The 27,819-nt window shown below is 36.5% G+C and overlaps 1 long non-coding RNA gene across 1 annotated transcript in view; it reads right to left on the bottom strand.

The window, feature by feature from the left end:
- The window catches only part of LOC115896973, a 49,072-nt gene that overhangs the window by 4,466 nt on the left and 16,787 nt on the right, over nt 1-27,819 (bottom strand). The window contains exon 2 of the long non-coding RNA XR_004056926.1: nt 86-154. This is a non-coding gene — a long non-coding RNA (uncharacterized LOC115896973). The remainder of the gene's footprint in view (nt 1-85; nt 155-27,819) is intronic.

Here is a 27,819-nt window from a genome sequence, read left to right as displayed (position 1 = left end):
ATTTTCTATCATAGTCCATTCTGTGCTGCTATAATAGGATACCTGACACTGGGTAATTTATAAAGAACAGGGATTTATTTCTTACAGTTCTGGAGGCTGAGAAGTCCAACATTAAGGTGCTGGTATCTGGTGATGGCTTTTGTGGTGCATCATCCTATGGCAGAAGGTGGAAGAGTAAGAAAGCATGAGAAGGCAAGAAAGAGTTGAAATCACTTTTATCAGGAACCCGTTCCCATGATAATGAATCCATTCCTGTGATAAGAGCATTAATCCAGGTCTGAGTCCTCATGATCTAATTACCTCCTACAGGTCCCGACTCTCAACACTGTTGCATTGAGAATTAAGTTTCCAACACGTGGAGATAGGTCAGCCTGTCTCAAGAGAGGGGTCACTTGTGTGTAGGGCAAAAAGGGGTTATGGGAAGAGTTTATTTTACCTGTTACTGTATCTCTCTCGCTCTAGCAGCTCTCATGAAAATGTGCATTTTGGGGGACACATTCAAACCACAGCTGTTAAGTAACTCTCATTTTCCCCTTGTTCCCATACCCATAGTCAACTACATGAAATGCTTTTGTTTTTTGTTTTTTTTTTTTTCCAATTAGAAGTAAATAGTTGTAGCTACTACAACTATTAGCTACAGTTTAATAAATATCACTGAAGAGCATTTCATGAGACAAATTCAGTAGATAAACCTAAAGGTCCTTGCTGACATTTTTTCATGTCAGCTTTAATAGTTTCTTAATCTCATGTTAATTATCTTAGTTTAAAAGCCAGATTCTAAATGGATTACATAGAATGACCAGTGGACAAAAACTAAAGGAGTCATTTTAGGTTGGAGGCTTTATTTATTTATTTTTTGAAACAGAGTCTTGCTGTGTGGCCCAGACTGGAGTGCAGTGGTGCAATCTTGGCTCAGTGCAACCTCCGCCTCCTGGATTCAAGCAATTCTCCTGTCTCAGCCTCTCGAGTAGCTGGGTTTACAGGCATGCACCACCATTCCCAGCTAACTTTTGTAATTTTAGTAGAGATGGGGTTTCGCCATGTTGGCTGGAGGGTTTTAAATGAGTATTTGCTCCAATTAGAGGCTGCTTTGGTAGTCATTGCCAGATCTGGTGCCTTGTACAGTGCCTGGTGCATGGGAGAGAATTATTAAATGTTGGATTAATGAACAGACATACCTCAACCAGGCTTTATTGGGTCAGCTTGTCTTAAGAGAGGGGTCACTTGTGTGTAGGGCGAAAAGGGGTTATGGGAAGGGTTTATTTTACCTGTTACTGTATCTCTCTCGTCAAGCTCTCTACCAGCTTTCATGAAAATACTGCTCTCTGTACCTTCCCTGACCATCTATTTCCAGAAATGCCACATCACAAATATTACACAGGAAATACAGCATCTAAAATTGTCAACCCTCTGACCAGAATGTCTTTCATCTGACCCACGACTTGTGCTAAAAAATCAAACCCCAAACCCCATAGAATTTTAAAATTTGGGGTTTCTGGTGCTGAATATTTTGTGATTTGTCTTCTCCTGAGGCTTAAAAATTTCTATGTACTGGTACAAGTAAATATAGAGGTAAAAAATAAATAGGCTTTTATTGGACAAGTGACTTTGAGTGCACACTGTAACATGTTTGAGGAGAGATTTTATAATAAAACTTGGTCGGTCCAACAAAGCCTAAATGTTTATGTAGCTCATTCAAACTTGTCTGTGTCCTCAAATTGACACTGTTTTACTTCATGCCATATCAGATAAAATTTAATGTGTTTATCTCTAGGAGAAAGAGCTTCTTGTCAAACACGAAAATAAGAGAGAAAGAGGTGGAGTTTCCTCACTGAAATTAGTCAGTAACATGCTGTGTCCATTATGAACCCTCACATTCAACAAAGTGGAGAATGCCAGGATACTGCAGCAAATGGAGTTTTGCTGAAGATCAAAGCAATATAAGCTGCTGTAACAGACTTTATGTTCTGTCTTTGCATTTCCTGTAGGTGGTGAGCTCCTGAATTGTGGTAATTACCAGTCCTTGATTGAAGGCAATTCATTTCCTTCCTGACACTGAAAATATCAAAAACCAAGCTGCCTCTTGATGGCCCTGACTTTACAGCCCATTTGTAATTATTCTGGTCAGTTGCAAGGGGAGGTAAGAATTAGAATATGTCTTAAGAGATTATTTAAGTTCCTTGCTGGAGCTTATTTTTAAATACCCTCGGTAATTTGTTTTATATTCATAAACAAACTAATTTGATCACTTCAAATTCTTACCAATTTTTAATTAGTCTGTTAATAAAAAAATTATACCTTATCCAAGTATACTTTTACAAAAAATTGTATCTTATAATTCTATGACCTAACTGAATTGCAAAATTAAAATTGTGCACAAACATTTTTTAGGTTGAAAAGTTTAAAAAGAAAAAAGCATGTATAAAAATACACTCTAGTTTTCATTTTCAGATAGAGTAATTATATCTGTCATATATAAAATTTATATATATGAAAGAATCTATATTTTTCATGTATTTATATATAAAAGCAATCATATATATATGATTTTTACCTTAGGTAGCTCCAAAGATAAAATTCTTAAGATTGATAGGGAGCTGAGAAGAAATTTTAAATAGTGGATATAACTTGTAATCATTTAAGATTTAATTAAGTCACATTTTCAGCAGATGTCCTAATAAATACAATAGTAGGAATTAGCATTATTATTAGGATAGTGCCTGAAATAAAGGGTGTAAACATTACATAAAGCTTGGATAGAGAGCTGTAGGCTCAGAATCAAAAAACTTCAGACTGGAAACATACCTGAAACAACTTTAGTCAATTTCTGAGTTTTACAGTTAAAATTCAGTTTCAGACAAACTGTCTCAAGTTAAATTGTCACTTCGTGGCTTAGTTGAGGCAATAATTCGTGTCTTCTAATTCATTTACTCTGGTGTTTTAACATTTTTAACATTACTATATATATTGAACTATTCCTATAATTATTAATTTAAACTCTCAAGTTAAACTTTTACATGCAGAATAATACCTAAACATATTTTATATAGTGCTATACATCTTGCAGATAACATTCAATTTTTTATTGCTTACTCCATATTTATTTCTTTTGTACCAGCATAATTATGGCAGTAGAGGAAAGTTAAAAAGAAAGGGCAAATGCACACAATTTTCACCATCATATATAATTTTTAGTTTTTACTTCTAGAATTTATCCATGCTTACATATTTTCTGAAGTTGTAATGATGAGGAAATACAATCTTTGTTCTGTTTTATTTAATTAACATTATATTATGACATTGTCATGTTCACAATTACTACTTTAGCAACTACATAATATTTCACTGACTTAATTTGATAATTATCCAGTCATTTCCCTCTCATGAGTGATTAGGTCATTTCTAATATTACTATAAAAGATACTGTTGTGAATTTCTTTGTGTACATTGCTTTTCTATATTGTTTGTCTTTTGATTTTTTTGTGTGGATAAATCATATTATGCTTATATGGATAAATTATGTCATATAAGCTCGTGTGATTAAACAGCACAGTCCCTCTTTTACCTGAAGTGGAACATGAAAACAGCAGAGAAGCTACAGGCAGAACTGGCCCTATGTGCAGAAGGGTACCCAGAAGTCTGCAAAGATAATTTATAGGACAACCCCCCAAATCACCCCCAGTAGTCTTTCCTAAAATTTCCAACAATGCTCTGCCGCCCAGGCTGGAGTGCAGTGGCCGGATCTCAGCTCACGGCAAGCTCCGCCTCCCGGGTTCACGCCATTCTCCTGCCTCAGCCTCCCGAGTAGCTGGGACTACAGGCGCCCGCCACCTCGCCCGGCTAGTTTTTTGTATTTTTTAGTACAGACGGGGGTTTCACCATGTTAGCCAGGATGGTCTCGATCTCCTGACCTCGTGATCCGCCCGTCTCGGCCTTCCTAAGTGCTGAGATTACAGGCTTGAGCCACCGCGCCCGGCAAGAGGTAAGTTTTTAATAAAGTTAAGGCATTTCTAGACTAAACAAAGGAAAAGCATTAGCTAACACATATGCAGGGTGTAGTTTATATGGTTAATTCCCATTACCAATCATAAATTCTTAGGCAGCATAGACTCAGTTCTTCAAATAAGTATTAAGAACAATATTGAGAGCATGACACTATGATGTCTCTTGAGTGAAAGAAAATAAGAGAATTGAACTTCAATCTCTCATACATTATAAACATGTTTCCTACACAAAACACATACCAGTCAATGAAAAGTTCATGCTTTTCACAAGTTCTTTAGGACTCAGGCCCAGAATTTACAAGATTGTTGTGATTTAGTCACTCATTATTGTTCAGCATTTATTTTCCTGGCATATACAGCTATACAGCTACCATGTATTGCAAAGCTACAATGTCTCAGCCACTTTTTTCATGATCTCATTTCATCCTTATAATAACTCTATATAGTATCCATTATTTCTCTCATTTGACATATGTGTACATTAAGGCCCAGAATGTTGAAGTATTTTGTATAACATCACTAGGTCTGAGTTCTTAAGTGGCATAGCCAAAATTCACCTTTCTCTGAATGATTATTCTGTAAGTACTCCTTAGTGAGCAGGGATTTCTACCATAATATGTCAATAGCTTTTTGGGGCCATCTGAATTCTCTTGTGATTTTTCTATTCACAAAACTTGAACAACCTCTTAGTTAATTCTTTTTCCCAGAATGTCAGTCATGCTGGACATTGGCTCTACTGTTAAACATGTAACTAGAGAAATACAAGTGGGAACCACATTTGTGACCCAAAATGAACTTTTCAAAATTTTTTGAAATGCTATAAATATTTTGCACTCACTCTTCATGACTAAAGTGTACTAAAGTCACAACAGATATTCCAAATCAGCAGTTGTGTTGCCAATGGAATCTCCACAATATTAATTCAGATTTAACAACCACTCTGATTCATCTCCTTAGATTCAAGTCCCATAAAAACACAGGATGAAGTCTCATGACTTTTATTAAAATGTCTGTAAATATAAGCCCTAAAAAGCAATGAACTCTGATATGGTGTTTGGATCTGAAAAATTTTGGAGAAGAAAAAGAATGTAAGAATGTACCTGCACCATAAGCATAGCAACTTCAGATTTAATGACTTTTTTTGTTAAATTTTGTTCAGTAACTAAGCTGATCTCTCAGAAAATCATTTAAAATTACAAGAATGTAATTATGTAGTGTTGGAAAGATCTTGGTACACAATAAAAAAAAAAAAAAAAAAAAAAAAAAAAAAAAAAACTTTTCTTTCATTGCCTCAAAAACTTCACCCAAAAAAAGGATTGAATGAATTCCAAGTTTTTAAAGTTTAAGAATTCTACTACAAATTTAACTTCAAGGAGAAAATAATCTAAGTTATAATTAATGAATTATTGTTGAATGTTTAGGACACAAAGTCTCATACTAGAAATCCACAAAAAAAAAAAAAAAAAGTTTTGAATCCATAATAGGTAGAAAGATAGTGGGTGATATGGTTTGGCTCTGTGTCCCTACTCAAATCTAATTTTGAATTGTACTCCCATAATTCCCAAGTGTTGTAGGAAGGACCCAGTGGAAGATAATTTGAATCATGGGGGCGGTTTCCCCCATACCCTTCTCATGTTACTGAATAAGTCTCAGGAGATCTGATAGTTTTATCAGGGGTTTCTACTTTTGCATCTTACTCATTTTCTCTTGCTACTGCCATGTAAGAAGTGCCTTTCACCTCCTGCCATGATTCTGAGTTATCCCCAGCCATGTCGAACTGTAAGTCCAATTGAACCTCTTTTTCTTTCCAATCTTGGGTATGTCTTTATCAGCAGCATGAAAATGGACTAATACAGTACATTGGTACCAGTAGAGTGGAGTAGTGCTGAAAAGATACCCAAATATATGGAAATGACTTTGGAACTGGGTAACAGGCAGAGGCTGGAACAGTTTGGAGGGTTTGAAGAAGAAAGGAAAATGTGGGAAAGTTTGTAACTTCCCTGTGACTTGTTGAATGGCTTTGACCTAAAGCCTGATAGCGATATGGATAATAAGGTCCAGGCTGAGGTGGTCTTAGTTGAAGATGAGGAATTTATTGGGAACTGGAGCAAAGGTGACTCTTACTAAGTTTTAGCTAAGAGACGGGCAGCATTTTGCCCCCATCCTAGAGATTTGTGGAATTTTGAACTTGAGAGAGATGATGTAGGGTATCCGGCAGAAGAAATTTCTAAGCAGCAAACCATTAAAAATGTGACTTGGGGCCAGACATGGTGACTCATGCCTATAATCCCACACCTTGGGAGGCTGAGGTGGGCGGGTCACTTGAGTCAGGAGTTCAGGACCAGCCTGGTCAACATGGTGAAACCCATATCTACTAAAAATACAAAAATTAGCTGGGTGTGGTGGCATATGCCTATAGTCCCACCTACTTGAGAGGCTGAGGCAGGAGAATTGCTTGTACCAGGAGGTGGAGGTTATAATGAGCTAAGCTCACACCACTGCACTCCAGCCTGAATGACAGAGAAGAGAATCAATTGTAGCAGGAGACAGAGGTTACAATGAGCTGAGATCACACAACTGCACTCCAGTCTGGATGACAGAGTAAGACTCTGTCTCAAAATAAAAAAAAAAAAAATGTGACTTGGGTGCTGTTAAAAGCACTCCATTTTAAAAGGGAAACAAAGCATAAAAGCAGAAAATTTGCAGCCTGATGATACAGTAGAAAAGAAAAACCCATTTTTTGAGGAGAAATTCAAGCTGGCTGCAAAAATTTGCATAAGTAACAAGGAGCCCAATGTTAATCCCCAAGACAATGGGGAAAATATCTCTAGGACATGTTGTAGGCCTTCATGGCAGCCCTCCCTTTACAGACCCAGAAGCGTAAGAGGAAAAAATGGTTTTGTGGGCCAGGCCTAGGGTCCCCATGCTGTGTGCTGCCTAGGGACTTGGTGCCCTGCATTCCAGCTGCTTCAGCCATTGCTAAAAGGGGTCAAGGTAGAGCTTGGCTTATGGTTTCAGAGGGTGCAAGTCCCAAACCTTGGCAGCTTCCATATGGTGTTGAGCTGGCAGGTGTACACAAGTCAAGAATTGAGGTTTAGGAACCTCCACCTAGATTTCAGAATGTGTATGCAAATGCCTGGATGCCCAGGCAAAAGTTTGCTGCAGGTTGGGGCCCTCATGGAGAACCTCTGCTAGGGCAGTGTGGAAGGGAAATGTGGGGTTGGAGCCTCCACACAGAGTGCCTACTAGGGCACTGCCTAGTGGAGCTGTGAGAAGACAGTCATTGTCCTCCAGATCCCAGAACGGTAGATTTACTGACAGCTTGCACCATGCACCTGGGAAAGCTACAGACACTCAACACCAGCCTGTGAAAGCAGCCAGGAGGGAGGTATACCCTGCAAAGACAAGGGGGTGGAGTTGCCCAAGACTTTGGGAACCTATCTCTTGCATCAGTGTGACCTGGAAGTGAGACATGGAATTAAAGGAGATCACTTTGGAGCTTTAAATTTTGACTGCCCCACTGGATTTCAGACTTGCATAGGCCCTGTAACCACTTTGTTTTGGCCAATTTCTCCCATTTGGAACTGCTGTATTTATTCAATACCCATATTCTCATTGTGTCTAGGGAGTAACTAGCTTGCTTTTGACTTTATACGCTCATAGGCAGAAGGGACTTGACTTGTCTCAGATGAGACTTTGGACTGTGGAGTTTTGGGCTAATGCTGAAATGAGTTAAGACTTCGGGAGACTGTTGGGAATGCATAATTGGTTTTGAAATGTGAGGACATGAGATTTGGGGGGGTCATGGGTGGAATGGGTTTTGCTCTGTGTACTCACCCAAATCTCATCTTGAATTGTATTCTCGCCGGGCGCGGTGGCTCAAGCCTGTAATCCCAGCACTTTGGGAGGCCGAGACGGGTGGATCACGAGGTCAGGAGATCGAAACCATCCTGGCTAACACAGTGAAACCCCGTCTCTACTAAAAAATACAAAAAACTAGCTGGACGAGGTGGCGGGCGCCTGTAGTCCCAGCTACTCGGGAGGCTGAGGCAGGAGAATGGCGTGAATCCGGGAGGTGGAGTTTGCAGTGAGCCGAGATCCGGCCACTGTACTCTAGCCTGGGCAACAGAGCGAGACTCCGCCTCAAAAAAAAAAAAAAAAAAAAAAGAAAAAAGAAAGAAAAGAATTGCATTCTCATAATTCCCATGTGTTGTGGGAGTAACTCAATGGGAGATAATTTAAATTATGGGGGCGGTTTCCTCCTTACAGTTCTCATGGTAGTGAATAAGTCTCATAAATCTGATGGTTTTATTAAGGGTTTCTGCTTTTAAATCTTCCTCATTTTCTCTTGCCACCACCATATAAGAAGTGCCTTTCACCTCCCTCCATGATTCTGAGGCCTCCCCAGCCATATGAAACTGTAAGTCCAATTTAACCTCTTTCCGTACCTGACCTGATAATGTCAGGTATGTCTTTATCAGCAGCATGAAAATGGACTTATACAGTGGCCATTAATCGCTTGAACTTTTAACTGTGAGAATTAAATTTTGCTACATATTCAGCCTAACTTTACATAGTTAGCTAAGCTCTATATCATTACATAATTACAAATATAGTTATATGATGAGTTAAGTCCTATGAAAAAGAAAGAATATCATTTCATGTAGGTACACACAGTCCTCAAAATTTGCTTGTAAATTATTTGGCTTTTAAAACATAATTTTTGATAGAAAATATTTTAAATTATAGCCTCTCCCCACCTGAAACCTATTGAATGTGTAATTCAGTTGAATTGTGCTTATTATACTTGAGACAGAACTCTGAGTTCAGGAAGGAAGGAGGTAGAGAACAAATATTTACTTCTTTCTGGCTACAGGACTGGCTGTGAATAAAATTTGGCATAGGCAATATACATGGGAATTTTTTTACTTTTTTATATTTATTCCTCTCTCACTTGAATATTGCTGCTATTTGGGTATACTATGCTCATTTCCTAATTTAAACTATGCTTATTAGCACACTTCCCAGGGACCAGCCTACCCCTCAAACTACTCTGTGCCTCAAAATTATCTCCTCCATTCTTGTTGCTGCTACAGTGCCTTGCACATAGAAGTCACACAATAATTATTCATTAAAAGAATGAATGAAATAAGAAACATAGAAAGTCTTAGAGAAAGCACCAACCTAACAGGAAGAAAAGATGTGGCTTTAATTGATCCTTTGCCTCTTTACATCCTCTACATTTACATTCTCAGCTATTCTTCAAGTTTTATACAGTTGTTGTTCTGTATAATGATTTCTTGAAGGCAAAAGCCTGAGCTCCAACAAGGTTAGGGGGCATCAGTGCAGATGTTTTATGCACATTTTTAGAATTGGTGTTGATAGAAGTCTCATTTTTAAATGATGTAAAAAATGAGGCTGTATAGCCTGATTCATAATGCTCAAAAGACCATTATGAATCATTATGAAACAAAGCAAACACATAGTTGTTGTATGATATAGCAGTTCTAGACTTGCTTCATGTGTTTCAAACAGTGATGGTTCCTTAAGAAGTCACATCTCTGGGCTATCTAACACATATAGAGGCATGATAAAACAGTACAGTTACTGTGCTCTAATGTAGTTCATGGCCAACACTGCTTAGTGCTGAGTGTGGCACCCACGGTAATTTGTGGGCGAGGTGCCTCCTTAGGCCTTTCCTGTGTTGCATACCTATCTCATTGCTAAACTGCGTCTGGTTAGAAAGCCCATCCACATGCTCTTGTATGGTCAAAAAGGAGAGACTTCCTCTATACAGAACTCACTCAATGCCCGGCATGGGCACATGGCAGGCTGACAGCCAAAATGTGCCCACTAAGCCCCTAACAAATGAATCATGAATCTGGGTGACTGGAGAGACAAATGTTTACCATGGAATGGTAACAAAAAAGTCTGGGCTTTTTGCCATTTCGGAAAAAAAAAAAAAAAAAAAAAAAGAAAAGAAGCATGTGATCCTTCCTATCCTTTCCCAGATAGAGCTCTGAGAAGGTGTAGTACAATCACCTCAGTCTTTGGAGGGGCATATTGACAATAAAATGATACTTTGTATAATTTCACAATTTTATGTGTGTGTGTGTGTGTGTGTGTGTGTGTGTGTGTGTGCGCGCGCGCGCGCAGTGATTTTCTCTCTTGTGGTGACTGATTTGCTTTACCATAAAACAAAGTAGGATGATACTATTATAATTTATCCTTTCCTATCACATCGTGTTTTAATTTAAGATTATACAGCAAATAGACTGTGTTATTACTCATTGAACACCAAGAATGAAGAAAGAATAATATAAGGTTTTTGAGTATGGTTCTTTTCTCTGCTCAGTGTCAATTCTAGCTCTGCCACTATCTGGCTGTGGGATGTTTGGTAAGTTACTTAACATCTTCCCCTATAATGTGGTCATTGAAACTAGACAATACGTGTGTATGTATTAAGTGCCTGGAACAGATTAATAATAAATGCCAGTTGAAAATTATTTATTTGCAGAGGATGATGGTAGATAGGACTAGCTTGCAGCTCCTGCCCACATGGACAGAGCAGCATGTGGAGACTCACATAGTGAACTTTTGCTCCAAGAACTATCACAGGAACATACCAGGAAAGCCGAGATAATCCACAGACCCTTTGAAGGAATGGGATCACTGCTACAGGCTCTCTGAGATGCCAAAAAACTGTGAGTTGAGTTGCTTTCTCAGGAGGGACTGAGAAAGGTGGTGGTCTGGGACATGTTCTCTGCCTGTCACTAGCTGCCTGAAAATAGACTTAGTGCTGCAGAGGGGATACGGTGTGACTGAGACCAGCCTTTTAAGACTGCAGGCTGTGTGGGAGCAGGGTGAAGCCTGTGACTGCTGGCTTTCCCCTACTTCCCTGGTGACCTGTATGATGCAGCAGAGGCAGGTATAATCCCCCTGGGAATATAACTTCATTAGACTGGGAACCACACCACCATCCCCTACAGCAGCCGCAACAAACCCCACACAAGGAGAGGCTGGGCTCAGACAAACCTATCCGTGCCCCCACCTGGTAGTCTTTCTCTATTCACCCTGGTAGCCAAAGACAATGGTCATAAACTTTTAGGGGCTCTATGGCCCTGCTCACCTTCTGAGAAACCCAGATACTTAACCAGGTAGCCCTAGGGCCAGTTTGCATACTCCCTATAGGACCACAACTGATGCGCTCTTGAAAGCGCCACCTCCTGGGTGGAGGCAAACCAACACAAAACCAGTGCACTAAACAAAAACACAACCAAAAACCCTCATAGAGTCCATTTCACTCCCCTGCTACTTCCACCAGGGCAGGTGCTGGTATCCACAGCTGCAAGACCTGAAGATAGACCATATCATAGTACTCTTTGCAGACACTCCTTAGTACCAGCCTGGAGTCCAGTAGCTCTGCTGGGTGACTAGACCCAGAGGAGCAAAAACAATCACTACAGTTTGGTCTCAGAGAGCTCCATTCTTAGGGGAAGGGGGAGAACACCACATCAAGGGAACACCCTTGAGATGAAAGAATCTGAAAAGCAGCCCCTGAGTCTCAGATTTTCCCTCTGACATAGTCTGCCCAAATTGGGGGGAACCAGAAAAACAATTCTGATAATATGATAAAACTTATAAAGTCCTAAAGAACTTATAAACTTCTTTAGGACTCCCAAAAGATCATACCAGCTCACCAGCAATGGATCCAAACCCAAACAAAATCTCTAAATTGCCAGAAAAAGAATTTGGAATGCTGATTATTAAGCTAATCAAGGCGTCACCAGAGAAAGGTGAAGTCCAACTTAGATAAATCAAAAACATGATACAGGAAATGAGAGGAAAACTCTTCAGTGAAATAGAAAGGATAGATAAAGAAAAATCACAGCTTCTGGAAAGCAAGGACACACTTAGAGATATTGAAAATGCACTAGAAAGTCTCAGCAAGAGAATCAAATGAGCAAAAGAAAGAACTTCGGAGCATCAAGACAAGGCTTTCAAATTAACCCATTTTGTTAAAGAAAAAAAAAAAAAAGAAAAAATAATCTTTCAAACTGAACAAAGCCTCCAAGAAGTTTGGGACTATGCTAAATATCCAAACCTAAGAATAATTGTTATTCCCAAGGAAGAAGAGAAATCTAAAACTTTGGAAAACATGTTTGAGAGAATATTCTAGACATCCAAATGCAAGAAGCTCAAAGAACACCTGGAAAATTCATTGCAAAAAGATCATTGCCTAGGCAAATAGTCATCATGTTATCTGAAGACCAGATGAAAGAAAGAATCTTTAGAGCTGTGAGGCAAAAGCATCAGGTGACCTATAAAGAAAACCCTATCAGATTAACAACAGATTTCTCAGCAGAAACCCTACAAGATGGAAGGGATTGGGGTCCTATATTTTAGCCTCCTTAAACAAAACAATTATTAGTCAAGATTTTTGTATCCAGCCAAACTAAGCTTCATAAATGAAGGAAAGATACAGTCTTTTCCAGACAAACAAATGGTGTGAGAATTTGCCACTACCAAGCCAGCACTACAAGAACTACTAAAAGGAGCTCTAAACCTTGAAATAAATCCTCAGAATACACCAAAATAGAACCTTCTTACAGCATAAGTCTTATATGATCTATAAAACAATAACACAATGGGCCGGGCGCGGTGGCTCAAGCCTGTAATCCCAGCACTTTGGGAGGCCGAGACGGGCGGATCACGAGGTCAGGAGATCGAGACCATCCTGGCTAACATGGTGAAACCCCGTCTCTACTAAAAAAAATACAAAAAATTAGCCGGGCGAGGTGGCGGGCGCCTGTAGTCCCAGCTACTTGGGAGGCTGAGGCAGGAGAATGGCGTAAACCCGGGAGGCGGAGCTTGCAGTGAGCTGAGATCCGGCCACTGCACTCCAGCCCGGGCGACAGAGCGAGACTCCGTCTCAAAAAAAAAAAAACAATAACACAATGAAAAACCTACAACAAGGTATTCAGACAACAAATAGCAAAATGAATGAAATAATACCTCATATCTCAATACTACATTGAATGTAAATGGCCTAAATGCTGCACTTAAAAGATACAGAATGGCAGAATGGATACAGATTTACCAATCAAGTTTCTGCTGTCTTCAGGAGACTCACCTAACACATAAGGACTCACATAAACTTAAGGTAAAGGGGTGGAAAAAGATATTTCATGCAAATGGACACCAAAAGTGAGCAGAAGTAGCTGTTCTTATGTCAGACAAAACAAACTTTAAAGCAACAGCAGTTTAAAAAGACAAAGACAGACATTATATAATGATAGAAGAACTAGTCCAGCAGGGAAATATCACAATTCTAAATATATGTGCACCTAACACTGGAGCTCCCAAATTTAAAAACAATTACTTCTAGACCTAAGAAATGAGATAGATGGCAACACAATCATAGTGGGAAATTTTAGTACTCCACCGACAGCACTAGACAGGTCATCAAGACAGAAAGTCAAGAAACAATGGACTTAAGGTACACCCTAGAACAAATGAACTTAACAAATATTTATAGAACATTCTACCCAACAACTGCAGAATATACATTCTATTCATCAGCACATTGAACATTCTCCAAGATAGACCATATGATAGGCCACAAAACAAGTCTCAGTAAATTTAAGAAAATTGAAATTATATCAAGTACTCTGTCAGAACACAAAGGAATAAAATTGGAAATCACCTCCTCCAAAAGGAACCCTCAAAATCATGCAAATATATGGAAATTAAATAACCTGCCCCTGAATGCTCACTGGGCAAACAGTGAAATCAAGATGGAAATTTAAAAAATTATTCGAACTGAGTAATTGTGATACAGCCTACTAAAATGTCTGGGATACAGCAAAAGCAGCGATAAGAAGAAAGTCCATAGCATTAAATGCCTATATCAAAAAGCCTGAAAGAGCACAAATAGACAGTCTAAGGTCACACCTCACAGAACTGGAGAAAAAAGAATAATCCAAACCCAAACCCAAATCCAGCACAACAAAAGAAATAACCAAAATCAGAGCAGAACTAAATGATATTCAAACAAAAAAAGTACAAAAGATAAATGAAACAAGAAGCTGTTTTTTTTGAAAAGTTAAATAAAATAGATCATTTGCGAGATTAACCAAGTAAAGAAGTGAGAAGATCCAAGTAAGCTCAATTAAAAATGAAACGGGAGATATTACAACTGATACCACAGAAATACAAAAGATTATTCAAGGCTACTATGAACACCTTTATCCACACAAACTAGAAAACCTAGAGAGATGGATAAATTCTTGGAAATATACAACCTTTCTAGATTAAACCAGGAAGATATAGAATCTCTGAACAGACCAATAATAAGCAGCAAGATTGAAATAAAATGTTTTAAAACTGCCAAAAATAAAAGTCCAGTACCAGATGGATTCACAGCTGAATTCTATCAGACATTCAAAGAAGAATTGACACCAATCTTACTGACACTATTACAAAAGATAGAGAAAGAGGGAATTTCCCGAAATCATTCTATGAAGCCAGTATCACCCTAATAGCAAAACCTGGGAACAACATAACAAAAATAAAATCACAGACCAGTATCCCTGATGAACATAGATGCAAAAGTCCGCAACAATATCCTAGAGAACTGAATCCAACAGCATATCAAAAAGATAATCCACCGTGATCAAGTGGGTTTCATACCAGGGATGCAAGGATGGTTTAACATATGTAAGTCAATAAATGTGATACACAACATAAAGAGAATTAAAAACAAAAATCACATGATCATCTCAATAGACACAGAAAAAACATTTGACAAAATCCAGCCTCCCTTTATGACTAAAACCCTCAACAAAATCAGCATAGAAGAGACACACCTTAAGGTAATAAAAGCTGTCTACAACAAATCCACAGCCAACATTATACTGAATGGGGAAAAGTTGAAAGCATTCCCCCTGAGAAGTGGAACAAGACAAGGATACCCACTTTTACCACTTCTATTCAACATAATGTGGGAAGTCTTAGCCAGAGCAATCAGACAAGAGAAAGAAATAAAGGGCATCCAAATCAGCAAAGAGGAAGTCAAACTGTCATTGTTTGTTAATGATAGGATTGTATACCTAGAAAACATTAAAGACTCATCCAAAATCTCCTAGAACTGGTAAATGAAAAAGTTTCAGCATAAAAAATTAATGTACACAAATTAGTAGTTCTCTGTTATACACCAACAGCAAACAAGTTAAGGATTAAATCAAGAACTCAACCCCTTTCACAATAACTGAAAAAAAAAAAAAAAAAAAAAAAAAACATAGGCATATACCTAACCAAAGATGTGAAAGACTTCTACAAGGAAAACTACAAAACACTGCTGAAAGAAATGATAGAAGACCGAAACAAACAGAAACACATCCCAAGCTCATGGATGGGTAGAATCAATATTATGAAAATGACCATACTGCCAAAAGCAATCTAGAAATTCAATGTTATTCCCATTAAACTACCACCAACATACTTCACAGAACTAGAAAAAAATCTTAAAATTCATATTTTAAAATTTAAAATTCATATTACCACAGAACCAAAAAAGAGCCCACATAGCCAAAGCGAGACTAAGCAAAAAAACAAGTCTGGAGGCATCATATTACCTGACTTCAAACTACATTATAAGGTCATAGTCACCAAAACAGCATGGTAAAGATATACAAATAAGCACATAGAGCAATGAAACAGAATAAAGAAACCAGAAATAAAGCCAAACACTTACAGCCGACTTGTCTTTGACAAAGCAAACAGACCATAAAGTGGAGAAAGGACACTCTATTCAACAAATGGTGCTGGGATTATTGGGGAGCTACATATAGAAGAATGAAACTGGTTCCTCATCTCTCACCTTACACAAAAATCAACTGAAGATGAATCAAAGACTTAAATCTAAGATCTGAAACCTAAAGATTCTAGAAGGCACTATCAGAAAAACCCTTCTAGATATTGACTTTGGCAGAGACTTCATGACCAAGAACCCAAAAGCAAACACAACAAAAACAAAGATAAATAGATGGGACTTAATTAAATTAAAAAGCTTCTGCACAACAAGAGAAATAATCAGCAGAGTTAACAGACTACCCACAGAGTGAGAGAAAATCTTCACAATGTATACATTCAACAAAGGACTAATATCCAGAATCTACAAATAACTCAAATCAGGAAGAAAAACAAACAAACAGTCCTATCAAAAAGTGGGCTAAGGACATGAATAGATAATTCTCAAAAGAAGATATACAAATGGCCAACAAGCATGTGGAAAAATGCTCAACATCACTAACTATAAGGGAAATGCAAATCAAAACCACAATGTGGTACCTCCTCACTCCTGCAAGAATGGCCATAATCAAAACGTAATAGATGTTGGTGTGGACGTGATGAAAAGGAAACACTTTTACACTGTTGGTGGGAATGTCAACTAGTACATCCACTATAGAAAACAGTGTAGAGGATCCTCAAAGAACTAAAAGTAGATGTACTGTTTGATCCAGCATTCCCACTACTAGCTATTTACCCAGAGGAAAATAAGTCATTATACATAAAAGATTCTTGCACATGCATATTTATAGCAGCACAATTTGCAATTGCAAAAATATGTAACCAGCCCAAATGCCCATCAATCGATGAGGGGATAAAGGAAATGTGGTACACACATCATTAAATACTACTCATTCATAAAAAGGAATGAAACAATGGCATTCACAGAAAACTGGATGGAATTGGAGACTATTATTCTAAGTGAAGTAACTCAGGAATAGAAAACCAATATCAAATGAGGAACATGAATGGAGAACATTGTATGTTCTCATTCAGATGTGGGAGCTAAACTATGAGGAGACATAAACTATAAAGGCATGAGAATGATACATTGGACTGTGGGGAGTCAGGAAAAAAGGTGAGGGGTGGCAATGGATAAAAGACTACACATTGTACTGCACACTGCTCAGGTGATGTGTGCACCAAAATCTGAGAAATCATCACTAAAGAACTTACTCATGTAACCAATTACCACCTGTTCCCCAAAAACATATTGAAGAAATGAAAAAGTTAAAGAAAAAGAAAATAATTTATTTGTTTATATTGTTTCTAAAATTAATATTAGGATAAAATTCATCAGTAGCATTATAGCCAGAGACCAAAATATCTACCAATAACATTGTGGCTTGCTAGACTAGATTTTTTTTTTAATCTAAAAAAAGCTATTTGGGAAAAAATATTTTCAAATTAATTACTGTCAACCTTTTCTTAAGATTTTATTTATACTCTGTGTTTTATCTGCCCCCTCACTGTGCCAGGTAAATAAAATAAAATAACTTATTTTAGACAATGTAAGTAGCAAATGAGAGCTCCAAAACAATGAAAATCTAATATAGTAATGCATTCTATTCTAGAGGAAAAATAATAAAAAAGAAGCTTACAGAATATTTATGAATAGCTTAATATTGGCATATATGTATATGTACAAACAGTATAGAATATAAATATTAAGCTATTCATATATATTCATATGCATATACATAAATGTATACATATATATGTATCAGCTGTCCATAGATATACCTATGTGTGTGTATGTATATGTGTGTATATAGATGTGTGTGTATTTTTACATATATATATATATATATATATATATATATATATATATATATATATATAGCTGAACCCAGTTTTTGAGAACTAGAATGTATGAGGCAGTTGTACTCATCTTTCCTTTAGGCCAGAAGAATGCTGCTTCTTCAACTGTGGTTTTCTTCTCTTCAGCTTTTTGGCACTCTGACCAACAGTGTGACAATCCTGTGTTGAGTATGCAGACTTTGATGGTTCTCTAATATCTTCATTCAAATAGTCAAGGAGAAGCTGAGAATAACAAACTATTTTTAATTATGCTGGAAACATACCACAAAGTTTCCTACTGTGTAGTGGAGTGGAAGTGATTTATTACATGAGAAAATGAATCATTGGTCAATGGAAAGTTGACAGCTAATAAAAATTTTGCAGTTGGGACTCATCACTTCATGACAAAGATATTTGAGAAAAGTAGGAAAATTGAGGTGATTTGAACTACTTATTACACAAAGTTCTGACACTTTTTTAATGAAGCTACTAAAAAAGTATGATTTTCCAACTTCAAGACTGAGTGATGAAGAAAAGACATGAAATTTTAGAAACTTACTTCCCAAGAGACTTATTTTGGATGCTCTAAAAATATCAGTAAGACTTATTTTAAAATTTCCTTGTAAGGTTCCCTTTCTTTAGAAATTTGCTTTGCAATCCAAACCTCAAATTCAACTGCAGTATAAGTTGGAGAAGAGAGGTAGAAAAGGAAGACTGGAACTTTGCTCTATCAAAAGTACCCTTTTGTAACCTGTGTGTTCTAATAAGTATTTGATACTTTAGAGAAATTTGTTCTTATTTATACAATTAATTATGCTTTGAGGGATGACATCAGCAAGATGCCAAAATAGAAAGCTCCAGCACCTCCTTCCCCCAGTGAAGACACTGATTCAGTAACAATACACAGACAAATTATCTTTGTTAGAAATCCAGAAAGCATTCAAGAGGTTCATGCATCCCAAGTGGGTGTGAAATCAACTGCATTGAAACCCGTAGGGAAAGTTGTGATACTCACTTGTCAGAGAAAGAGAATCTGACAAAACCTCTCTAATGGGAAATGTATATGCACAAGTTTAGAGAAGATACATTCACAGAAAAGGTTTAAGAAGTCCACAGAATCTCCAATTGGGCTAATTATGAATGTCTTTCTCAGTATAAAGCTAGTTTATAAAGACTGGGAGAGGTAACTGTTTTTTCAAATGCATGGATCCCAACACAAAGTAACAAGGCACAGAAAGAAATAGTTAAAGTTGGTCAAACCAAAGGAGCAAAATAAATCTCCAGAAACCAACACTAAAGAAACAGAGGTATATGAATTATCTGACAAGGAATTTAAAATAAGCATCATAAAACTGCTCATTGAAATCAAGGAAAATGTAAGAATAAAATGCAAATATTAATAAAGAGATAGAAAATGTGCAAAAGAACCAAATAGAAATTTTGTAGCTGAAGAATATAATTGAATTTTACAATTCACTAAATAGGTTCACTATCATCTACGATAAACAGAAGAAAGAATCAGTGAACTCATATACAGGTCATTTGAAAGTATTCAGTCAGAGAGAAATTTTTTAAAAAAGGTTGAAAGAGAGAAGAAGCCTAATGAATTTATTAGAGAGAAGAAGCCTAAGGAATTTATTTGGTCCACCAAGTGGACTAAAATACACATTATGAGAGTCCCAGAAATAGAAGAGGAAGAAAAAGAAAGAAAGGGGAAAAAAGCTTATTTAAAGAACTAATGGCCAAAATCTTTTCATTATTGTGAAGGAAATGAACATCCAGATTCAAGAAGCCAAATGAATTCCAGATAAGATAAACTCAAGGAAGAAAACACTGAGACACATTATAATCAAACTGTCAAAATCCAAAAAAGAATTTTGTAAGCATCAAAACTAAAGTGAATTGTCACATACAAGAGAGCCTACACGGAGAGATAAGACTATCAGCTGGTATCTTAGCAGAAACTTTGTAGAAGGAAGTGGGTTAATATATTGAAAAAACTAAAAGAAAAAAAAAAACTTGCCAACCAAAAACACAATATCTAGCAAAATTATCCTTCAAAAAAGGAGAAATAAAGACTTTTCCAGACAAAGGAAATCTAAAGAGTTTTATCACAACTAGATCTGACTTATAAGAAATGCTTAAGGGAGTCTTTCAAGTCAAAGTGAAAGGACACTGAACAGCAACTTGAAAGCATACAAAGGTAGAAGACTTGCTGGTAAATGTAACCATATAGATAAGTACAGAATATTCTATATAATGGCAGTATGTAAATCAATGCCAATTCTGGGATGGATGCAAAAAGACAAAAGTATTAAAATAACTATAAAATGTGTTATTTATTATTATTTATTATTATATAATAATAAATTTATATAATAAATATATTATTTATATATTACTAAAATAACTATAAAGTGTGTTATTTTGTGTATTATGAATACACAAAATAAAAAGATGCAATTTGTGGCATCAACATAAATTCTGTGTGGGACAACAAAAGAGTAGAGTTTTTTCTATGCAGCTGAAGTTAAGTCATCATTAGTTCAAAATATACTGTTATGTATATTAGATGTTTTATGTAAGCTCTATGGTAAGCACAAAGAAAACATCTACAGAAGATATACAAAAAAATATGAGAAGGAAATCAAAGCATGTCATTACCAAAAAAAAAAAAAAATCAATGAAACACAAAAGAAGACAGAGAGGAAAAGAAGTGCAAAAAAATTATGACAGAGAAGACAATTTGCAAGATATTAATGGTAATACCTCCCCTATCAATAATTATTTTTAATGTAAAGAGACTGAACTCCCAAATCAAGAAAAACAGAGTGTCTATAATGAGATACCATTTCATACCAGTTAGAATGGCTGTTATCAAGAAGTCCAAAAATAATAGATGCTGGCAAGTTTGTAGATAAAATGGAACACTCATAAACTGCTGGTGGAAATATAAATTAATTCAGCCATTATGGAAAGCAGTTTCGCAATTTCTCAAAGAACTCAAAGCAAAATTACCATTCAACCCATTGATGCCATTATTGGGTATATACACAAAGGAATATAAATTATTCTATCATAAAGACGAATACATGTGTATATTTATTGCAGCACTATTCATAATAGAAAAGACATGGAATCAACCTAAATGCGCATCAATGGTAGACTGGATAAAGAAAATGTGGTACATATATACCATGGAATACTCACAGCCATAAAAAAAAGACAAGAGCAAAAAAAAAAAAAAAAAAGACAAGAGCATATCCTTTGTGGCAACACAGGTAATGCCAGAGACCATTATCCTAAGCAAACTAACACAAGAACAGAAAAACAAATATGCATGTATTCACATATAACTGAGAACTAAACATTGAGTACATATGGATACAAGGAAGGGAACAATAGATACCAGAATCTACCTGAAGGTGGAAGGGGGCAGGTGACTGAGGATTTAAAAACTATCTATCAGATACAATGCCTATTATCTTGCTGTTGAAATAATCTGTACTCCAAACTCCCATGACATGCAATTTACCTACATAATGAACCTGCACATGTTCCCCTGAACCTGCAATAAAAGTTAAACAACAACTAGAAAGAATGTCTAAATTGATACAAAACAGGATCCAACTATATGCTATCTTCAAGAGACACACTTTAGACTTAAGCTTACAGGCTGAAAGTGAAAGGATGGAGAAACATAGTCCAGGCAAATAATAATAAAAGAAAGCCAGGGGTATTTACACTTCTATCAGACAAAGTAGACTTTAAGTTAAAAACTATCACAAGAAGCAAAGAAAAACATTACAAAATAATTTAAAAAGGTCAACTAATCAGGAAAATAAAACAACTATAAATATATGCACCCAACATCAGAACATCTAAGTATATAAAGCATCTAAGTACATAAACTTTTAACAGAACAGAATGAAGAAACAGACAGTGACACAATAATATCAGAAGATTTTGACACTCACTTTCAATAATAAATAGAACACCTAGACAAAAAATCAACAAGGAAACAGGACTTGAACAACACTATATACCAAATAGACCTGAAAAACATGACAGAACATACTCTCAACAAGAACAGAATACACATTCTGTTCAAGCACACACATGATTTTCTCTGGGATAGAACATGTGTTAAGTAAGAAATAAGTTCTTAATGGATGTAAGAAGACTTTTCCAACCACAATGGAATCAAACTGGAAATCAATAATGGGAAATTTTGGAAAATTCAGAAATATATGGAAAATAAAAAACATACTTATGAAAATGAATAGGTCAAAGAAGAAATTAAAAGGGAGCTTAAAAAATATCTTGAGACAAAGAAAAGTTAAAATACAAAACACTACAACTTAAGGTAGCAGCAAAAGTAGTATTAAGAGAGAAATTTGTAGTGGTCTATGTCTAGATTTAATAGGAAGGTCGATCTTAAGTAAACAACCTAATTTTACATCTCAAGAAGATAGAAAAAATAAAACTAAGCCAAAAGTTAGCAGAAGGAAACAAATGATAAAGATTAGAGCAGAGATAAATGAAATAAAGAATAGAAATAAAAATAAATAAATAAAAATGATCAACAAAATTGACAAACCATTAGCTGGACTAAGAATAAAAGGGAGGAGACTCAAACAAATAAAATAAAAAACTGAAAGAGGAGACATTATAACTGATGCCACAGAAATAAAAAATATGATAAGTATCATTAACATTATTGAGTTGTAGGAGTTCTTAACAGTTTTAGATATTAACCCCTTTATAATACTAAAACAATTATATGCCAACAATTTGGATAACCTAGAAGAAATGGATAAACTCTCAAAAATGTACAACTTATGAAAACTGAGTCATGAAGAAACAGAAAATCTAAACAGATCTATAACTAGTGAGGGGCTCACACCATAATAAAAAACCTTTTGACAAAGAAAAACCCAGGACTAGATGGCTTCATTGAAGAAGTCTACCAAACATTTAAAGAAAAATTAATGCCAATTATTCTCAATCTCTTCCAGAAAATTAAAGAGATGGAACACTTCCAAACTCATTTATGAGACCAGCATTACCCTAATAACAGAGCCAAACACTACAAGAAATTGAACTGTAGGTCAATATTCCTGATGAATACAGATGCAAAAATCTTCAACAAAATTCTTGTAGACCAAACTCAACAGCACATTAAAAAGATCATACACCATGACCAATTGGGTATTATCCCTAGAACACTAGGATGGCTCAGAATATGAAAATTAATCAATGTGATATACCACAGTAACAGAACAAGGATAAAAATTACACAGTCATCTCAATCGATGCAGAAAAAGCATTTGACAAAACTGAACACCTTTTCAGAACAAAATCACTCAACAAACAAAGACTAGAAGGATTTTACCTCAACATATAAAGGTCATATGTGAAAAATCCACAGCTAACATTATACTCAGTAGTGAAAAACTACCATCTTATCTAAGATCAGGAACAAGGCAAGGATGCCCACTCTCACCACTTCTATGCAATAACAAAAAAATCTGAAAAGGAAATTAACAACAAAATAATACCACTTTCAACAATCCCACTTTCAATAATCCCAAAAATAAAATACTTAGGAATAAATTTAACCAAGAAAGTGAAAGCCTTGTATGTTGAAAATAACAAAACTTTCAATAAAGAAATTAAAGAAGACACAAATAAGTGGAAAGACATCTGTGTTCATGGATTGGAAGACTTAATATTGTTAAAATTCTCAAACTACCCAAAGCAAGATACAGATTTAATGCAATCCCTATCAAAATCCTAAAAGTATTCACTGTAGAAATTTTTTTAAAAAATCCTAAAATTCATGTGGAACCACTTGGGATGCAGAATAGCCAAAACAATTTTAAGAAGAAATATTGAAGCTGGAGGCCTCATACTTCCTTTCTTCAAAACACACTACAAAGCTATAGTAATTAAAATAACATGGTATTGACATAAAGACAGACATATAGACCAATAGAATTGAATAGTAAGCTTAGAAATTAACCCAAACATATACAAATGATCTTTGACAAGTGTGCCAAAATCACGAAATGGGGAAAGGGTAGTCTCTTCAACAAATGGTGCAAAAAAAAAAAAAAAAAAAAAAAAAAAAGTATATGGTCACATTCAAAAGAATGAAATTGGACCCTTGTTTTACACCATACACAAAAATCAACTTAAAATGGATGAAAGACTTAAACATAATACCTGAAAACTATAAATTTCCTAGAAAAGAACATAAGAGAAAAGTCTTGGCAATGAAATCCTATATATGACACCAAAAGTACAAACATCAGAAGCAAAAATAGACAAATGAGACTACATCAAACTAAAAAGCTTCTGCACAGCAAAGGAAACAATCAATAGATTGGAATAGCAACCAATGAAATGGGAGAAAATCTTGGCATAACCAGATATCTGTAAAGGGGTTAGTATCTAAAACTATCAAGAACTCCTATGACTCAATAATGTTAACAACAACAAATAAACCAATTTTTTTTTTAATGATCAAAAGACTTAAATAGACATTTCTCCAAGGAAGACATACAAATGGCTAACAAGTATATGTAAAGATAGTGAACAGAGGATACTCTCTTAATCATCAGGGAAGTACAAATCAAAATTACAATGAGACATCACCTCACATTTGTTAGCATAGCAATTATGTTAGAAACAAACAAACAAACAAAACAAAACCTGAAAAATAACAAGTAACAAGTATAGGTGAGAAAATTGGAATCCTTGTCATCGACAGTGGGAATTTAAATGGTGCAGCTGCTGTGGGAAACAGTGTGGAGTTTCCTAAAATAATTAAAAATAGAATGACTATGGGATCTAGCAATCCAACTTCTTAATATTTATCTAAAAGAATTGAAAACAAGATCTCAAAAAGATATTTGCACTGTCATGTTCGTTGCAGCATTATTATTATAGCTAAGAGGTGAAAGCAACCTAAGTGTCCATCAATGGATGAATTAAGAAAATGTGGTATTCACCAAAAAAAAGCCCAGGACCAGACAGATTCACAGCTGAGTTATATCAAACATACAAAGAGCAGCTAGTACCATTTATCAGAGGAACCCACCCCCAATATTTCAGAGTAGGTTCTTTCTATTTTCCCTAAGTGTCGGCCAGTGTGAGAAATAAAGATAAAGAATACAAAGAGAGGAATTTTACAGCTGGGCCACTAGGAGTGACATCACATATCAGTAGGTCCATGATGCCCCCTGAGTCACAAAACCAGCAGGTTTTTATTAAGGACTTCAAAAGGAGAGGAGGGTGTATGAACAGGGAGTAGTTCACATGCCTTAAGGGGCAAAAAGCAGAGAAAAGATCACATGCTTCTGAGGAAACAGGGCAAGGACAAAATCAGAAACTCCTGATAAGGGTCTATGTTCAGTGGTGCACATATTGTCTTGATAAACATCTTAACATAAAACAGGGTTTGAGAGCAGAGAACCGGTCTTGCCTCAGATTTACCAGGGCTGGGGTTTCCCAATCCTAGTAAGCCTGAGGGTACTGCAGGAGACCAGGGTGTATTTCAGTCCTTATCTCAACCACATAAGACAGACACTCCCAGAGCAGCTGTTTGTAGACCTCCCCCCAGGAATGCATTCCTTTCCCAGGGTCTTAATCATCAATATTCCTTGCTAGGAAAAGAATTCAGCAATATCTCTCCTACTTGCACGTCCATTTATAGGTTCTCTGCAAGAAGAAAAATATGACTCTATTCTGCCCGACCCTGCAGTTAGTCAGACCTTATGGTTGTCTTCCCTTGTTTCCTGAAAATTGTTGTTATTCTGTTTTTTTCAAGGTGCACTGATTTCATATTGATCAAACACACATGTGTAACAATCAATTTGTACAACAGTGGTCCTGAGGTGATGTACATTCTTAGCTCACGAAGATAACAGGATTAAGAGATTAAAGTAAAGACAGGCATAAGAAATTACAAGAGTATTATTTGGGAACTGATAAATGTCCATGAAATCTTCACAATTTATGTTCAGAGATTGCAGTAAAGACAGGCATAAGAAATTACAAAAGTATTAATTTGGGGAACTGATAAATGTCCCTGAGGTCTTCACAATTTATGTTCCTCTGCCACAGCTCCAGCCAGTCCCTCCATTCAGGGTCCCTGACTTCCCACAACAACCATTCCTTCTGAAACTATTCCAAACAATAGAAAAATAAGCACCACCTAACTCATTTTATGAGGCCAGCATCATCCTGATATCAAAACCTGGCAGAGATACACACACAAAAAGAAAATTTCAGGCCGATATCCCTGATGAACATCGATGAAAAAATCCTCAATAAAATACAGGTAAATAGAATCCAGCAGCACATCGAAAAGCTTATCCACCACAATCGAGTCTGCTTCATCCCTGGGATGCAAGGCTGGTTTAACATAGGCAAATCAATTAACATAACCCATCGCATAAACAGAACCAATGACAAACACCACATGATTATCTCAATAGATGCAGAAAAGGCCTTCAATAAAATTCAATATCCCTTCATGCTAAAAATTCTTGCCGGGCGCGGTGGCTCAAGCCTGTAATCCCAGCACTTTGGGAGGCCGAGACGGGCGGATCACGAGGTCAGGAGATCGAGAACATCCTGGCTAACACAGTGAAACCCCGTCTCTACTAAAAATACAAAAAACTAGCCAGGCGAGGTGGTGGGCGCCTGTAGTCCCAGCTACTCTGGAGGCTGAGGCAGGAGAATGGCGTAAACCTGGGAGGCGGAACTTGCAGTGAGCTGAGATCCGGCCACTGTACTCCAGCCTGGGTGACAGAGCGAGACTCTGTCTCAAAAAAACAAAAAACAAAAAACAAAAAACTCTCAGTAAACTAGCTATTGATGGAACATATCTCAAAATAATAAGAGCTGTCTATGACAAACCCAAAGCCAATATCATACTGAATGGGCAAAAGCTGGAAGGATTGCCTTTGAAAACTGGCACAAGACAAGGATGCCCTCTCTTTCCACTCCTATTCAACATAGTATTGGAAGAGAAAGAAATAAAGAGTATTCAAATAGGAAGAGAGGAAGTCAAATTGTCTCTGTTTGCAGATGACATAATTGTCTATTTAGAAACACCCATCATCTCAGCCCAAAATCTCCTTAAGCTGAAAAGCAACTTCAGCACAGTCTCAGCATACAAAATCAAGGTGCAAAAATCACAAGCATTCCCACATACCAATAATAGACAGAGAGCCAAATCATGAGTGAACTCTCATTCACAATTGCTATAAAGAGAATAAAATACCTAGAAATACAATTTACAAGGGATATGAAGGACCTCTTCAAGGAGAACTACAAAGCACTTCTCAAGGAAATAAGAGAGGCCACAAATAGAAAAACATTCCATGCTTATGGATGGGCAAAATCAATATTATGAAAATGGCCATACTGCCCAAAGTAATTTATAGATTCAGTGCTATCCCCATTAAGCTACCATTGACTTTCTTCACAGAATTAGGAAGAACTACTTTAAATTTCACATGGAACCAAAAAAGAGCCTGTATAGCCAAGACAATCCGAAAGCAAAAAGAACAAAGCTGGAGGCATCACGCTACCTGACTTCAAACTATACTACAAGGCTACAGTAACCACAGCAGCATGGTACTGGTACCAAAACAGATATATAGACCAGTGGAACAGAATAGAGGCCTCAGAAATAACACCACACATCTACAACCAACTGATCTTTGGAAAACCTGAGAAAAGCAAGCAATGGGGAAACGATTCCCTATTTCATAAATGGTGGTGGGAAAACTGGCTAGCCATATGCAGAAAACCAAAACCAGACCCTTTCCTTACACCTTATAGAAAAAAATAACTCAACGTGGATTAAGGACTTAAACATAAGACCTAAAACCATAAAAACCCTAGAAGAAAACCTAGATAATACCATTCAGGACATGGGCATGGGCAAAGACTTCATGACTAAACACAGAACGCAATGGCAACAAAGGCCAAAGTTGATAAATGGGATATAATTAAACTAAAGAACTTCTGCACAGCAAAAGAAACTATCATTATAGTGAACAGGCATCCTACAGCATGAGAGAAAATTTTTGCAATCTATCCATCTGACAAAGGTCTAACATCCAGAATCTACAAGGAACTTAAACAA

This window comes from Rhinopithecus roxellana, chromosome 4, assembly GCF_007565055.1.
Source record: "Rhinopithecus roxellana isolate Shanxi Qingling chromosome 4, ASM756505v1, whole genome shotgun sequence".
NCBI lineage: Eukaryota > Metazoa > Chordata > Mammalia > Primates > Cercopithecidae > Rhinopithecus > Rhinopithecus roxellana.
The sequence above is the reverse complement of the archived record's forward strand: the minus strand, read 5'-3'. Positions and strand labels throughout refer to the sequence as shown.